Raw genomic sequence first — 18,288 nt, forward strand, 5'->3', positions numbered from 1 at the left:
GGAGAAGGCAAAGGCACCCCACGTCAGTACTCTTGCCTGGAAAATCCATGGACGGAGGAGCCTGGTAGGCTGCAGTCCATGGGGTTGCTAAGGGTCGGACACGCCTGAGCGACTTCACTTTCACTTTTCACTTTCATGCGTTGGAGAAGGAAATGGCAACCCACTCCAGTGTTCTTGCCTGAGAATCCCAGGGACGGCGGAGCCTGGTGGGCTGCCGTCTATGGGGTCGCACAGAGTCGGACATGAGTGAAGCGACTTAGCAGCAGCAGCAGCAGCAGCAGCATATGCACACAAACATTTAATAATATCTGTATATTTATATATTTTATTAGGTATTACTGGGTTCAGGTAGGAGTAGTTTCCAGAATAAAGATTGTCAAATTATTTTGGGTGAGTGAATCAGGGCAGACAGGGCATAGCATGGCATGTGCAAGTGTTGGGGGCAGGGCTTGGCATGGCTCAGCACATAGGAGGTAAGGCAGAATAGAGTATGATGCAGAAAGCAGGACGAGCACGTGAGGCTGAGAGTCTGGGAAAGGGGCAAGGCCTAGCACAGGGCAGGGTTGGGTATGCCCTGGTGCAGTGTATGGGACCTATAGGGCTGGGAGCCTTAAGGTGAGACAGAGTATATCCAAGAGGGTGGAGTCTGCATGTGGAGCCTGGAGAGACTAGGCAGACTGGGTGGGGCAGAAAGGTAGGCAGAGCTTGTCTGAGGGGCTAGGCCATGAGTGTTTGTGTGGGCTGGGAAGAAGTGGCTGTCTGGGCCCATGGTGTAGGGCAAGCAGGGTAGCCGCTGTGTCCTGGAGGGTGGGCAAGGCAGGCTGGGCCCTGCAAGTGCAAGCAGGTGGGGTCTAGCTTTTCTGGGCAGATATGCAGGGCCTTACATATTCATGTGGACAAGGTGGAGCCAGATGGACCAGACAAATGTGTCTGGATAAGGTGGGCAAGCAGGGCCAGATGGTGCCAGTCATTCCCAGGCATCCAAGACCTAGGAGGTCCTAGCCACTAGGCCAGAGGGTGAGTCAGGAGTGTGGGGGCAGGGTGAACCCATCCCCACCCACTTAATGCTGATCCAGAACCCTCCTCCTATTAGCATGGGAACTCTACTTGTAATTCCTGGTCTCTGGTGAATCCAGGATGCAGGATGGATGGGGGAGTGGAGCTGGTGTGAGGGTCTGCCCCTCAGCTCTTACCTGTGATACTATTGGAGACTTTGCCATGGTCCCCCTGGCAGCTGCCAACTCAGTCACATCTGCCTCAATTGCAGAAGTTTGAGCTGTCTCATAAGTACTAGGTGGTGGTGATGCCATTGGCAGTAAAAGAGGCACTTCAGACAACAGCCATACACCAACTGTTGTCTGAAAACGACCTGCCTCAGTACTGAAACTTATACCAGGACTTTTACATAGGAGATTTGACAACCAAAGCCCGATGAGTGTATGACAGGACCCCTTAGTGGAAGGAGGGAGACAATGAAAGCAGGAAGGGTCAGCAAGGAGGAGAAAGGAGGAAGGGAGTGTCCAGAGACCATTTAAGGAACAAGCTGGGGAGACCATTCAGCATTTTCCTGGCCTACAACCCAGGGTGAGTGACCCTGAGGGGTTTCTGTTCCTGGATTCTGCACTGCTGAAGCAGGCAGTGGATATGAAGAAAATGAAGAATTTGAAGAAAAAAGTGGAGTGGAAGGTGACAGAAATTATGGAAAGGGGGGCATGGAGACAGAGGTTGGGGGCGGAGTGCAGGACAGGAGTACAGGGTTAGGGGGATGACATTGCTTCCCCTTCCCCTACCTTGACCACTCTGGTCCAACAGGAGGAGAAGTAGAAGCAGAAGCTCATGGAAAAGTCAAAAGATCCAGAGCAGCCAGATGTCAAGGACCGAGCCTTCCTACAGCAGTGCCTGGGACCTGGCTGTGTGCATCCCACCCAGCCAGGCTCCAAGTACTGCTCCGACAAATGTGGCATGAGGCTGGCAGCTGAGTGAGCACACCTGGAGATTAAGCAACAGGGCGTGGAACAGGGCCATGATCTATACCATCTGTAAGTCCATCTACCCCCCTACCTATGTATCCTCCCACATTTTGTCCACTTACTTGCCTATCCATCCACCCTTACATACACCCACCCATCCACATTCCACCCACCAACCCACACAATTACCCTTACAGTCACCCACCCAGCTAGCTATCCATCCACCCAACCATCCACCACCCAATCACCCATTCAACAACATTCACTCCTCTGCCATTCATTATCTTAAACATTCACCATTAAGCCACTCATCTATTTCTTCTTTTGATGTTCCAAAATACCCATTCCATTTCTTGCTGTCTCTCCTTCCAGCCACATCCATGAGATCCTGCCCCAGCGCATTCAGTAGTGGCAGAAGAGCCCCTGCATTGCTGAGGAGAATGGCAAGAAAATGCTTGAGTGCATCCACCGTGAACAGCAGGACACCCATGCCCGCCTAAAGGACATGGAATGCTATTTCCATGAACTTGAGGCCATCATTCTGTGTGGCAAGCAGCAGTCTGTGTACCAAGATAAAGAGGTGAGTGGGAATGGATGTTGTTGTTCAGTCTCTAAGTCAGGTCCAACTCTTTACAACCCATGAACTATAGCACGCCAGGCTTCCCTGTCCTTCACTATCTCCCCGAGTTTGCTCAAATTCATGTCCATTGAGTTGGTTATACCATCCAACCATCTCATCCTCTGTCGTGCCCTCAATCTTTCTCAGCATCGGCGACTTTTCCAATGAGTTGGCCCTTTGCATCAGATGGAGAAAGTATTGGAATTTCAGCTTCAGCATCAGCCCTTCCAACGAATATTCAGGGTTGATTTCCTTTAGGATTGACGGATTTCATCTCCTTGCTGTCCAAGGGACTCTCAAGAGTCTTCAGCACCACAGTTCAAAAGCATCAATTCTTCAGTGATCAGTCTTCTTTATGGTCCAACTTTCACATCCATACATGACTACTGGAAAAACCATAGCTTTGACTACATGGACCTTTGTCAGGAAAGTGATGTCTCTCCTTTTTAATACGTTGTCTAGATTTGTCATAGTTTTTCTTCCAAGGAGCAAGCGTCTTTTAATTTCATGGCTGCAGTCATCACCTGCAGTGATCTTGGAGCCCAAGAAAGTAAAGTCTGTCACTGTTTCCATTGTTTCCCTATCTATTTGCCACGAAATGATGGGACTGGATGCCATGATCTTCATTTTTTGAATCTTGAGTTTTAAGCTAGCTTTTCCAGTCTTCCACTCTCCTCTTTCACCCTCATCAAGAGGCTCTATAGTTCCTCTTTGCTTTCTGCCATTAGGCTGGTATCATCTGCATATCTGAGGTTACTGATATTTCTCCTGGCAGTCTTGATTCTGGCTTGAGCTTCATCCAGCCCAGAATTTCATATGATGTACTCTGCATAGAAGTTAAATAAGCAAGGTGACAGGATGCAGCTTTGACATACTCCTTTCCAAATTTGGAATCAGTCTGTTGTTCCATCTCTTGTTCTAACTGTTGTTTCTTGATCTGCATACAGGTTTCTCAGGAGGCAAGCAAGGTGGTCTGGTATTCACATCTCTTTCGAATTTTCCACAGTTTATTGTGATCCACACAGTCAAAGGCTTTAGCATAGTCAATGAAGCAGAAGTAGATGTTTTTTCTGGAATTCCTTGCTTTTTCTATGATCCAACGGAGGTTGGCAACTTGTTCTCTGGTTCCTCTGCCTTTTCTAAATCCAGCTTGTATATCTGAAAGTTCTCAGTTCATGTACTGTTGAAGCCTAGCTTGAAGGATTTTGAGTATGACCTTGCTAGCATGTGAAATGAGCACAATTGTGCAGTAGTTTGAACATTATTTGGTATTTCCTTTCTTTGGGATTGGAATGAAAACTGACCTTTTCCAGTCCTGTGGCCACTGCTGAGTTTTCCAAATTTGCTGGCATATTGAGTGCAGCACTTTAACAGCATCATCTTTTAAAGTTTGAAATAGCTCGGCTGGAATTCCATCAGCTCCACTAGCTTTGTTCGTGGCAATGCTTCCCAAAGCCCACTTGACTTCACACTCTGGATTTCTGGCTGTAGGTGAGCTCACACCATCGTGGTTATCCAGGTCATTAAGACCTTTTTTGTACAGTTTTGTGTATTCTTGCCACCTCTTCTTAATCTATTCTGCTTCTGTTAGGTCCATACCATTTCTGTCCTTTATTGTGCCCATCTTTCCAGGAAATGTTGCCTTGGTATCTCTAATTTTCTTTAAGAAATCTCTAGTCTTTCCCATTTGATTCTTTTCCTCTATTTATTTCCATTGTCCACTTAAGAAGGTTTTTTTTTTTTTTTTTAATTTCCCCTTGCTATTCTTTGGAACTCTGCATTCAGATGGGTATATCTTTCCCTTTCTCCTTTGCCTTTCCCTCCTCTTCTTTTCTCACCTATTTCTAAGGCCTCCTCTGACAAGTAGTTTGCCTTTTTGCATTTATTTTTCTTGGCAATGGTTTTTGTTACTGCCTCCTGTACAGTGTTACAAACCTCTGTCCATAGTTCTCTAGGCACTTTGTCTATCAGATCTAACCCCTTGAACCTATTTGTCATTTCCACTGTATAATTATAAGGGATTTGACCTGAATGGCCTAGTGGTTTTCCCTACTTTCTTCAATTTAAGTCTGAATTTGGCAATAAGGAGTTCATGATCTGAGCCACAGTCAGCTCCAGATCTTGTTTTTGCTGACTGTATAGAGCTTCTCCATCTTTGGCTGCAAAAAAATAAAATCAACCTGATTTTGGTATTGACCGTCTGGTGATGTCCATGTGTTGAGTCTTCTCTTGTGTTGTTGGAAGAGGGTGTTTGCTATGAACTGTGTGTTCTCTTGGCAAAACTCAGTTAGCCTTTGCCCTGCTTCATTTTGTACTTCAAGGCCAAACTTGCGTATTATTCCAGGTATCTCTTGACTTCCTACTTTTGCATTCCAATCCACTATAATGGAAAGGACATCTCTTTGTGGTGTTAGTTCTAGAAGGTCTTGTAGGTCTTCATAGAACTGTTTGACTTCGGCTTCTTTGGTGTTAGTGATTGGAGCATAGACTTGGATTACTGTAAAGTTGAATGGTTTGCCTTGGGAATGAACAGAGATCATTCTGTCGTTTTTGAGACTGCACCCAAGTACTGCATTTCGGAGTCTTTTGTTGACTATGGGAGCTACTGCATTTCTTCTAAGGGATTCTTGCCCACATTAGTAGATATAATGGTCATCTGAATTCAGTTTGCCCATTCCCGTCCATTTTAGTTTACTGATTCCTAAAATGCCGATGTTCACTCTTGCCATCTCCTGTTTTACCACATTCAATTTACTTTGATTCATGGACCTAACATTTCAGATTTCTATGCAATATTGTTCTTTATAGCATCAGAATTTACTTTTACCACCAGACACAGCCACAACTGGGTGTCATTTTCACTTTGGCTCAGCCTCTTCTTTCTTTCTGAAGCCATTTCTCCTCTCTTCCTCAGTAGCATATTGGACACCTATCAACCTGGGGGGGCTCATCTTCCAGTGTCATATATTTTTGCCTTCTCGTAATGTTCATGGGGTTCTCAAGGCAAGAATACTGAAGTGGTTTGCCATTCCTTTCTCCAGTGGACCATGTTTTGTCAGAATTCTCCAACATGACCTGTCTGTCTTAGGTGACCCTGCATGGCATGGCTCATAGTTTCACTGAGTTACACAAAGTTGTGATCCATGTGATCAGTTTGATTAGTTTTCTGTGATTGTGGTTTTCATTGCAGAGGCCATGGGATTGTAGTTCTTGCTTCCTCTGTCTGCTCACTGATGGATGAGGATAAAGAGGCTTGTGGAAGCTTCCTGATGGGAAGGACTCTGTGTGGAGAACTGGGTCTTGCTCTGGTGGGCAGGGCCTGCTCAATAAATCTTTAATCCAGTTTTCTACAGATGCTGGGGCTGTGCTCCCTCCCTGATTATTTGCTTGGCCTGATATGGCCTAGTCCTGGAGTCTGCAGTCTCTATGGTAGGGCTACAGGCTCTATGGTAAGGGTAAAGGTGACCTCTTCCAAGAGAACTTATGCCAACACACTGCCTCCCAGGACTACTGCTGCCAGTGCCCCTAACCCCACAGCAGGCCACTGTCGACCCACTTCTCTGCAGTACATCCCCAAACACTCACAGGCACGTCTGACTCAATCTCTTGTGGGGTCACTTCTCCTTCCCCTGGGTCCTGGTGCACACAAGATTTTGTTTGTGCCCTCCAAGAGTCTCTGTTTCCCCTAGTCCTGTGGAAGTTCTATAACCAAATCCTGATGACCTTCAAAATCAGATTCCCTGGGGATTCCCAGTCCCTTTGCTGGATTGCCAGGTTGGGAAGTCTGATGTAGGGCCTAGAACCTTTGGAACAGCTCAAGAACTTCTTTGGTATAATTTTCTCCAGTTTTGGGGTCACCCACACAGCAACTCTATGGTAAGACTACAGGCTCTATGGTAGGGCTAATAGTGGATTCCAACATCCTCCTGTCAATGGTTGTTCAGCAACTAGTTGCGATTTTGGTGTTCTCTCAGGAGAAGATGAGCCCATGTCCTTTTACTCTGCTGTCATAAGTCCAAGCTATGGGAATGGGTGGGGTGGAACAGAAAGGTGCCTGGTACTGTGGCCTGCCATCCCCACTCTGCACTGTTTCACCGGACCCTCTACTGTCCTATGCAGAGCAACAAACATGGTGGTAACAGCATTGACCTGCAGATCTTCTGTGTCTCCTGTGGGAAACCCATCAATGTGCATATTGCCCTGTGCAACATGGAGCGCTGCTTCGCCAAGGTTAGAGCTTTGACTGGGGGCAGATGGGGCAAGAGTGTGTTTGGTTGGGTGGGGTCCATGGGGGAGAGGGGCAGGTTTGGTGCCGGGGTATTAGTTGTAGAAGAGAATACAACACTCATCCATGTCTCTACCCATTTATGCTTATTTTCCATAGCCAGTATAAGGGCCAAGATTTGGGCATCAACCACTGGTGGTGGGAGGGACATTGACCATGCTTATAGGCACATAGGGGTCAACAAGGGACAAAAGTGTTGTTTGGGGCTTTGTTGTGTGAGTGTATGCAGTGTATGTCCATAGTTCCTCTCATTTGTACTCTTTTTTCCCCCAATATGAGCGCAAATCATCCATCGGGTCCATGTACCCGACTTGCATTGAGGGTGAGTGTGGGTGCTATTCAGGGTCAAAGGCATCATGTGGACAGGATCAGGAGCAGGGTGAGCAAGATGAAGATCAGGATGTGGGTGGGCTCAGAGGCAGAGTTGGGTGAATTAGGGGCAGGATTTCGGTGGGGAGCCACCAGGGAAGCCCATATGGGTGAGCTGGGAATCGACAAAGTGTGGACATCGATCAGGGTGGCACCACCCTGATCCTTAGCACCTCAGTTTCAATCCCTCCCCAGAGCCACAAGGCTCTTCTGTGATGTTTACAATCCACAGAGTAAGAGGTACTGCAAGCAACTCCAGTTGTTAGGCACCGAGCACTCAAGGTGCTCGGGGTAAGACTTCTCCTTCTCTTTCTCATGACCCTCCATTCCTCCCCTTCTCCCTACCTGACCACCTTCTTCTTCTGGTTCTCCATGCTTGAACTGTCTGTTTTTCCTTCTTCCTTCTTCCTGACTGTCTTCATACCTCCTGACCTCTGTGGATCCCCTCCTTTCTTCCTGACCTCCCCTACAATCCCCCACCTTACTGCTCAGTCATCTTCTAGTCTCACTTTTCTCTCTGCCTGGCTGCTGTTTCTTTATTGATAAGCTCCTTGCCTGACCACATCCCCCAACGTTTCTCTCTCTTATTGCCTGTCTAACCTCCATTCCTCTGCTCCTCACTGTGTAACCATTCCCTGTTCCTCCTGTCTCCCTGATTGCCCACCTACTCTTTTATCCAGCCCCTGCCTGACGTTGTGCCCCCAACCATCCCTGAAAGGCCACCGTCAATTCCTCTGTTTTGAATTTCTGACTTCTCTTCATTCTTATTCTCCCTGCCTGACTTCCCCAGTCACCTTCGTCCTGCTTCCAAAATCTCTTCTTCTTCCTTGTTTGATCAGCCCTCATCCCCCACACTCCTGACCCCATTCCTCACCTCCTCCATGTTTTATCGACCTCCATTCATCTACTTCTCCCTGTCAGACCTCCTTTCCATCCTTCCTCTCCTTCCTGTTTGATCTCTTTCCAGTCTTCCATCCTTCCTACCTGATCACCCCTTTTCCTACATCCCATCTTAACTTCTTCCATCCTCCATGCTTGACCATATCCCCTTTGCCCCCTTCTTCTTTACCTAGTAATCACTGAATTCCTCTCTTCCTTCCTGCTAGGTCACTTCCCATCCCTCTTCTTCTGCCCGACTGCCCTCCAATCCCCCTTTTCCTCTCATTTTACCTGCCTGATCACCCTCCATAGCCACCCCCCTCCATACCTCATCATCATTCTTTCTGCTCACAGGTTCCAGATGATGAGGTGTGTGGTTGTCCACTAGTGCATAATGTCTTTGAGGTCACTGATGATTTCTGTCATCTCCCCAAATGCTTCTGCAACCTCCACTATTGCTGGGAGAAGCTGAGGCGTGCCGAGGTGGACCTAGAGCATGTTTGTGCAGTAGGTTACGAGGCTGAGTGTGGCTGAGGGGCAGCATGGGATCCTAGAAGTCCTTTCTCACACTTACCCTCCACAGTTGCACGAGCTGGAAGAGCTGGTTGAGCAGGAACACAAGGTGCACACAGCCATGATGAACTGAACAGGGCTACTGGCCCTGATACTTCACCAGACAATCCAGCATGATCCACTCACCACTGACTTTCACTCCAGAGTAGACGAGCTCTGCTCAACTGAGGTCCTGTGCCTGACACCTGGTACAAAGGGCCGTTCTACGAATTTCTCACACACCTGTTCCTATAACCATGTCTTTCTCAGGGCATCTCAAAGTTTCTCTGTGCTTCTCTGTTCCCCGTTTAGTATCTTGTCTCTACGCCTCCTTAAGGTGGACTGGTCTTTAAAATTTCCCCATTTCTGTCCTTTCTGTTATCCCCCTGTCTTTCTCTTTCCTGAACCTGTGCAGGGCCAGAGCATCTGCCCTGCCCTCATCTCCCGCTGGCCAGAGTTTTGTTTAGAAACTTTAGAATAACAAGAGATTTTAATATCTCCTGTAGTTCGTAAGCCAGTCTCTGTGTTCACAAACCCAATTCCAAACCTCCGATGGTGGTGGGTGACCATGCAGCTTTACTTGGGGATCAGGCTACAGTACCCATTTGGAGTTGGCTGTGAAATAATGCACACTGTGCTCGGTGGGTCCTCCTCTCTCAAGGGAGATATGACCTTATGAAAGGGGTGCCAGTGACCCTGAGTCCCTCATCCAAGGCCATCAGGTATATCGTTGTCACTTGCTTAGTACACTTTGACCAACTTCTGTATAATTATTGGTATTTCCCAGGCCAGAGGCACTGCAAAAATGTTGCAATGGGGGAAATAGGTGATGTTTCCACTTTGGGACACTGAGGAGAGTTCAAGGTGTTGTGGCAATTATGCCCTTGCCCCTGCCCATCTTATTCCACCCCTTACCATACCATGAGGTCCCAGCCCTTTCTGTCTGCCTTGGCCCCTCTCAGTGCATTCCTGGTCTATGTCTCCCCTCTTCCCACAGACCTCCCATCCTGTCTTGTTTCCCTCCTCCCGCTACCCTGCTCTGGGTATACCCTTTTCACCTGTCTCTGCCCAGTGAATACCTGTAGGGTTGCCAGAAGAGGATTGGGACCTCTGCCACATCTGCCTTTGCCAGCCCTTGCCAGGCCAGTGGAGGTGTGTCCAGTAACGCTGCCTGTGGGGACTGGCATGCCTCAAATGAGAGACTTCAACTACTCTTCCTGTTATTTTTATATTCACTAGTCCCTTAGAGTTTTATTTTTAGTATTTTTCACTATTTTTTCCCCAGGGACTCACACATTTCGCCTAAATGTTTCAGGCTGTTCCTCTAGACTTACACCTCATATTCCACCATAACTAGTATATTAGTTATCTAATGCACTACTTATTTGGTGCCATATCTCCTTTTTTATTCATAGTATTGTTTTTTCTTCTTTTTTTTTTAACTTGGTCATATTTTCCAGGAGCTAATCCCTATAAATAATTATAAGATAAGATTAACTTTTATTTTATTTATACTCCATAAGTTTATATTTATTTCTGTAAACTTTCATTTTATTAATTTCCACCTTGGTTTTTTTGTTTTGTGTTTCATTTTCTTTGTGTTTGCTTCATTTTCTTCTTTTTCTGACTTCTTGAATCGAATTCCTAACTTGATTATTTTTTGGTTTTCCAGTCTTTTATAATAGTAAAGGAATTTAAACTATACACTTTTTTCTAATGTAGCTGTATCTCATAAATTCTAGTCTGAAAAGTGCAAGTTCAGAATTGATTTCTCACTCTGATTCTAGCTATTGAGGAATGTTTCTTAGCTTCTAATTGGTTACAGTAGTTTTGGCTATCTTTCCTTTCTATTTTTATAATTACGGTTTTACTGTGATCAGAGAATGTAGCTTGTTGAATCTGAACTCAAAATATTCTCAAGATTTTCTTTGTGGCCCAGATTACTCAAGTGAGTTTTGTTAAACTTTCATGGGTGTAAGAAAATATATTTTCTGTTAGATTCAGATTACTCATTAGGATTTTTCAATCTAGTTTGACGATTACCGCTTCTTTGCTGTGACTTTTTGTCTTTTGGTCTGCTCCAGCTGTTATGTTATTAAAAGATAGGATAAATGTTATAATACTTTAAAACAAATTTGTCCTTGTAGTTCTGTTTTTGCCTGGTAGAGGTGGGAAATCCTAAAGTACGTATCTTAAACTATTTTGTGCAATGCCACTGTGTGGTTGTTTTTGTTTTGCTTGTTGAGTCCTTTCGACTTTGAATTTACTTTGCCAAGTACATCATCACTGCTTCTTTTTTTTGCAGCCACTAACCTTGTGTGTGGGTTTCCCAGGTGACTCAGTGGTAAAGAACTCACCCGCAATGCAGGAGAGTTGGGTTATAGATTTTCCAGGAGTCATGTATGGATGTTGGAGAAGGAAATGGCAACCCACTCCAATGTTCTTGCCTGGAGAATCCCAGGGACGGGGACGCCTAGTGGGCTGCTGTCTCTGGGGTCGCACAGAGTCGGACACAACTGAAGCGACTTAGCGGTGGCAGCAGCATGTATGGATGTGAGAGTTGGAATATAAAGAACCCTGAATGCTGAAGAAATGATGCTTTTGAACTGTGGCGTTGGAGGACTCTTGAGAGTCCCTTGGACTACAAGAGGATCCAACCAGTCAATCCTAAAGGAAATCAGTCCTGAATATTCATTGGAAGGACTGATGCTGAAGCTGAAACTCCAATACTTTGGCCACTTGATGCGAAGAACTGATATATTGGAAAAGACCCTGATGCTGGGAAAGATTGAAGGCAGGAGGAGAAGGGAACGACAGAGGATGAGGTGGTTGGACGGCATTGCCGACTCGATGAACATGAGTTTGAGTAAGCTCCAGGAGTTAGTGATGGACAGGGAAGCCTGGTGTGCTGCAGTCCATGGGGTCACAAAGAGTCGGACATGACTGAGCGTCTGAACTGAACTGAATAATGTTAGTAAACATGTATGAGAGACAGTTTTGGTTTTGACAGTTAACACCACTGTAGTGAAATTTCTGCATTTAAATCTTTGTGCATGTACATGACTGTTTTCTAGAAATTGAAGTCTTGGATAAGGGTGTAAGGACAGATACTTAACAACTTAGGAGCAGATAGTTGTACACTTGGCCCCAATGAGAAACCTGCCTTTTCAAAGTGACACAAATTCATATCAGTTACAGACACATAGCTGTGGCCACAGAAATGTGATGCTCCTTGGGTCTCCCATAGGGTGCGACCCCCAGCTGAAGTGTGGGTGTTTCCAGGCTGGTGGATCTGATCTCTACAATGCTCCTGACTTCATAGACCCAAACCCCTTCCCAATAAAAGCAGGAAGTAACCAAGTTTTTAATGAGTTATCATTAATTCATGAATTTGTTTTTTTGCACCCATTGCTTTCCCAGTGTCTTCCAGGAGCATTTAAGAATCCCTGTAGTAAAATGTCAAGATATGCTCTATAAATTTAGGTCAGAGAAAATACAGAGAGAATGAACAAAGTCAGCACCAGGATCTATTTTGACTGTAGACATTTGTGCCTGATAGTCCTGCAGAGTAATTAAAATAAAGCTATAAGTTTCTTTCTTACCTTCCTATCAGATGTAGCTGGAAAAGATATGCAGTCGTTTGCAAGATTTACATTGGTCACAGGTAGAAAATATGCCAGTTCTTCCAGGGTAAATGTTTCCTGATAATTGAATTTCAAAAACAAGTTTGATCTCCTTATGGAGTGTAGATGAGTCAACCTTATACTTTTTCATCTAATCAGGACGCTTTAGAATGGGAAAGGGGCATCATTAATAATTTTGGTGGGGGACTTCCTTCATAGCAGTCCAGTAGTTAGGACTCTGGTCTCACTGCTGAAGATCTGGGTTCAATCCTGGTCAGGGAACTACGACCTTGCAAGCTGTGCAATGAAGCCATTAATAATAGTAATATGGTATACTGAACAACAGGTGTAAAGTGGACAAGGGGCCAGCCTGATGAAAAAGACAGAGTGTTGTCTTTAGTAATCTTGTCATAAGTGTATTATGATATGGTTTGCCACAGTCATCTTCTAGGACAGTGGTTCTCACAGTATGTTCCTTGGACTAGCAGCAGCACCAGCATTTCAGAGATTTGCAGAAATGCAAATTCTCAGGTCTTACATCAGACTTTTGAGTATGAAGTTCAGAAATATGTTTGCTGACAAGCCCTCTAGGTGTTCTGATACATGTTCAAGTTTGAGAACCGCTGGTTTAGAACCATCTAAAAGAAGCTGAGGGCATAGGGCCTAAGCAGAACTCAGAGAATATGGTTCTTCATGTGCACATCTCACCGATGATTTCATTTCATATAGGTGCAAACCATCCTACATTTGAATTTTTCTCTGGGACTTTTGACACTACTTGGGCCTTAGGTAGGTCAAAGTGAAAAGACTATATCAAAACACCACACTGTACACCTGAAGTATATATAATTTTTAATTTGTCAGCCATTCCTCCATAAAACTGGAAAATTTTTTTAAATGTTAAAAATTGGTCATAGACTATGCCATTTTCAGCCTGGACTTAAAATTCTGTACAAGGACTCTGTGGTCAGTTCTTCTTTTAATTTTTTTTTTAAATCTCCATTTAAAATATGTTATCCTAAAATATAAAATACAATTGCAATAGTGAGTAAAATTCTTCCAAGATATAAAACTTAGTTCATATATCTTCCCTCCATATATAATCCCTCCATGGTGAGCCATTAGATCAAGGAAAAAAATGCTTACATTTTCTATGATGGAGTCCAGCATTCGTCCTCAGATTTTTAATTCATTTTGCCTCCCTAAATGTCACAAATACCCTTCTTCGAAATAGAGGTATGTGACATCAGTTTTTGGTTTTTTTTTAATTTCTACACCTTTGCACTTTTCATCATTTTACTTGTTATCCAGCTTAAGCTTCTCCAACACTGGCAGGTAAACTTGAGAATTTACCTTTCCTACTTACCTGTTTTTGTTTTTCACATTTTAGTGTTGCTACTGGGCCAGGGGTGTGTATAATATATTTCTCCCTACTCAGTTCCCAGCATAACATCTGGTATTCAACTGCCTAGGAAAGGTGTTTCTGGCAGGTCTCAAATTAGCTAGAGGACTTAAGGGCTTAGTTTAGTTCTAATTTTTATCAATATTTTTTACTGACGTATAGTTGATTTATTAATACAATATTGTGTTAATTTCTGCTGTGAGGTAAAGTGATTCAGTTAAACAGATACATACATTTTAAAGAATTATTTTCCATTATAGTTTATCACAGGATATTGAATATTGTTCCCTGTACTATGCAGTAGGACTTTGTTGGTTGTCCATTTGACATAAAAATAAGTTTGCATCTGCTAATCCCAAATCCCCAATCCATCCCTCCCCCTTCCCCTCTCTCTTGCCTAAGACAAGTCTGTCGTCTTATGTCTCTATGTGGGTCTGTTTCTATTTTGTCTGTAAGTTCATTTGTGTCATGTTTTAAATCCCACATATAAGTGACATCATTTGGTATTTGTCCTTCCCTGTCTATTTCATTTAGCATAATAATCTCTAGTTCCCTCCATGTTGCTACAAATGGCATTATTTCATTCTTTTCTGATAGGTGAGTACTATTCCATTTGGTATATATTTATATATCTCACATCTTCTCTCTTCATTCATTTGTCTACATGGTCCTCATTTTTAGTAAATAATACAGTGAACACAGTGAATTGCAGAAATTTCAATTATATTTTCTCCTACAAAATGTTACAATATGTATTTGGCATTATGCATACTTTTTTTATACTAGGATTAAAACTAATTAAGGGCTTTGCTGGTGGCACAGTGGATAAGAATCCACTTGCCAATTCAGGGAACACAGGTTTGATCCCTGATCCAGAAAGATTCCTGGAGTAGGAGTGGGGGAATGTTGGATCTGAGCTATAGAGATCTGTGGTATTTATAGTGCCACGGTGGTGCCCTCAGTTTGTGGCTTGGGAGCAAGACAGTGACATTATCTCCTAAGTGACACAACTGTTCAGTTCAGTCGCTCAGTCGTGTCCAACTCTTTGCGACCCCATGAATTGCAGCACGCCAGGCCTCTCTGTCCATCACCAACTCCCGGAGTCTGCCCAAACCCATGTCCATCGATTCGGTGATGCCATCCAACCATCTCATCCTCTGTTGTCCCCTTCTCCTCCTGCCCCCAATCCTACCCAGCATTAGGGTCTTTTCCAATGACTCAACTCTTTGCATGAGGTGGCCAAAGTATCGGAGTTTCAGCTTCAACATCAGTCCTTCCAATGAACACCCAGGATTGATCTCCTTTAGGATGGATTGTTTGGATCTCCTTGCAGTCCAAGGGACTCTCAAGAGTCTTCTCCAACACCACAGTTCAAAAGCATCAATTCTGCGGCGCTCAGCTTTCTTCACCGTCCAACTCTCACATCCATACATGACCATTGGAAAAACCATAGCCTTGAATAGATGGACTTTTGTTGGCAAAGTAATGTCTCTGCTTTTAAATATGCTATCTAGGTTGGCCATAACCTTCCTTCCAAGGAGTAAGTGTCTTTTAATTTCATGGCTGCAATCACCATCAGCAGTGATCTTGGAGCCCCAGAAATAAAGTCTGACACTGTTTCCACTGTTTCCCCATCTATTTCCCATGAAGTGATGGGACCCGATGCCATGATCTTAGTTTTCTGAACGTTGAGGTTTAAGCCAACTTTTTCACTCTCCTCTTTCACTTTCATTAAGAAGCTCTTTAGTTCTTCTTCACTTTCTGCCATAAGGGTGGTGTCATCTGCATATCTGAGGTTATTGATATTTCTCCCGGCAATCTTGATTCCAGCTTGTGTTTCTTCCAGCCCAGCGTTTCTCATGATGTACACTGCATATAAGTTAAATAAGCAGGGTGACAATATACAGCCTTGACGTACTCCTTTTCCTATTTGGAACCAGTCTGTTGTTCCATGTCCAGTTCTAACTGTTGCTTCCTGACCTGCATACAGGTTTCTCAAGAGACAGGTCAGATGGTCTGGTATTCCCATCTCTTTCAGAATTTTCCACAGTTTACTGTGATCCACACAGTCAAAGGCTTTGGCATAGTCAATAAAGCAGAAATAGATGTTTTTCTGGTACTCTCTTGCTTTTCCGATGATCCAGCGGATGTTGGCAATTTGATCTCTGGTTCCTCTGCCTTTTCTAAAACCAGCTTGAACATCTGGAAGTTCACGTTTCACGTATTGCTGAAGCCTGTCTTGGAGAATTTTGAGCATTACTTTACTAGCGTGTGAGATGACTGCAATTGTGCGGTAGTTTGAGCATTCTTTGGCATTGCCTTTCTTCGGGTTGGAATGAAAACTGACCTTTTCCAGTCCTGTGGCCACTGCTGAGTTTTCCAAATTTGCTGGCATATCGAGTGCAGCCCTTTCACAGCATCATCTTTCAGGATTTGAAATAGCTCAACTGGAATTCCATTACCTCCACTAGCTTTGTTCGTAGTGATGAGGTGAGTGATCACACCATCATGATTATGTGGGTCGTGAAGATCTTTTTTGTACAGTTCTTCTGTGTATTCTTGCCATCTCTTCTTAATGTCTTCTGCTTCTGTTAGGTCCGTACCATTTCTGTCCTTTATTGAGCCTATCTTTGCATGAAATGTTCCTTTGATATCTCTAATTTTCTTGAAGAGATCTCTAGTCTTTCCCAATCTGTTGTTTTCCTCTATTTCTTTGCACTGATTGCTGAGGAAGGCTTTCTTATCTCTCCTTGCTATTCTTTGGAACTCTGCATTCAGATGGGAATATCTTTCCTTTTCTCCTTTGCTTTTCGCTTCTCCTCTCCTCCCAGCTATCTGTAAGGCTTCCTCAGACAGCCATTTTGCTTTTTTGCATTTCTTTTCCATGGGGACACAACTGTGGGAGAGGGCAAAAATTCAGGATGGAAGAGTCCCCTTCTGAGATATACCACTGGAGGAATGGAGGAATGGGTAAGTCAGGAAGATTCATAAGCTACCAATAGTAAAAGAGCATTAGAGAAGAATGGGTGGTGTCAGACTGGTCATGAGAGAGTTCAGGATGTTTCAACATTCAGTACATACAGAGGGCTTCTCTCCAGTATGAACATTCAGGTGTACAATGAGGTGCGACTTCTGGGTAAAGATTTTCCCACAGTCACTGCATTCATAAGGTTTTTCACCAGTATGAATTCTCTAACGTGTAGTCAAGACTGACTTGTAAGTGAAGGCCTTTCCACATTCAGTATAAACATAATCTCTTTGTCTAGTCCAAGTCTTCTGGTGTACAAGGAGATTTGATCTCTAGTGAAGACCTTCCCTTGTGGCTCACTGGTAAAGAATCTGCCTGAAATGTGGAAGACCTGGGTTTGATTCCTGGGTTGGGGAGAACTCCTGGAGAAGAAAGGCTACCCACTCCAGTATTCTGGCCTAGAGAATCCCACGGACTGTATAGTCCATGGGGTCGCAAGGAGTCGGACATGACTGTGTGACTTTCACTTTCCCACATCTTGTGTAGGTATGGGTTTTTTCTGTGTGAGTTTTTCTATGCTCATGCATTTGTGATTTGGAAGGGAAAGATGTCCCATAGTCACTGCATTCATATGGTTTCTCCCCACTATGAATTCTTTGATGTGCAATCAAGTGGGTCTTCTGGATAAAAGCCTGCCTACATGTTTCTCTCCTGTATGAATTCTCTGATGCAACCTCACTAGTGACTGATGAGTGAAAGTTTTATCACATTCATTGCATTCATAGGGTTTTTCCACAGAATGATTAATCTGATGGACAAAGAGGTGTGGCTTCTGAGTGAGGACCTTTCCACATTCACTGCATACACAGGCTATCTCCCCAGTAAGAAATTTTCAATGAGGAATGTGTTCTAGTTTCTGGCTGAGGGCTTTCCCGCACTGATTAGGTTCACAGAATTTCTCATTTAGATGAGAATTAACATAGTATAGAAAAAGGAAAAACTAAAATTTGACTACAACCAATAATCTTCTCAAGGTTTTACTCATGGTACTGAAAGGTTGTTGCTGGACCACGAAAAGATGGCCGGGATTCTTGGCCTCCGGAGGAGAAGAATTCAATTCAGGGCCAGAGACGAGGCTTGTTCGCTCAGAGCTTTTGTGTGATAAAATTTTATTAAGTATGAAGGAGATAGAGAAAGCTTCTGACATAGGCATCAGAAGGGGGAAGAAAGAGTACCCCCTTGCTAGTGTTACGTTACCAATGGAGTTATATACTCTCTAATTAGTTATTACACTGAATCAAAAGAATGTCTGGAGGTTGTAAAGACCTCACCAGACCCACTCCCATAATTTACATTTTAAGATAACAGGATTAGCATTTGACAATAGAAAGATCTTCCAGACCCACTCTCATAATATACATTCTAAGATATCAGGATTAGTCAGAAGGTTTTCAGGAAGGAGAAACTGTCCTCCAGCTGGATACATCGTTGTTGTATAATCTCTAGTATAGAGTTTAAACTGAGTTGTGTAATTGACTAAGACTAAGGAATGCAGAGGGAAAAAAAAAATGTTTGTCCTTTTCTCCTCCTTGAGAATTTCAGACCCCTCTCTCCCTGGGGA

At 44.0% G+C, this 18,288-nt stretch overlaps 1 pseudogene; it reads left to right on the top strand.

Annotated features, from left to right (window-relative positions):
• The first annotated feature begins 1,144 nt into the window (after nucleotides 1–1,144).
• On the top strand, nucleotides 1,145–9,155 carry LOC145535696 (CXXC-type zinc finger protein 1-like; annotated as a pseudogene).
• Nucleotides 9,156–18,288: the final 9,133 nt, after the last annotated feature.

Source organism: Giraffa tippelskirchi, chromosome X (genome assembly GCF_054371585.1).
Source record: "Giraffa tippelskirchi isolate mGirTip1 chromosome X, T2T-mGirTip1v1.2.pri, whole genome shotgun sequence".
Classification (NCBI taxonomy): Eukaryota; Metazoa; Chordata; class Mammalia; order Artiodactyla; family Giraffidae; genus Giraffa; species Giraffa tippelskirchi.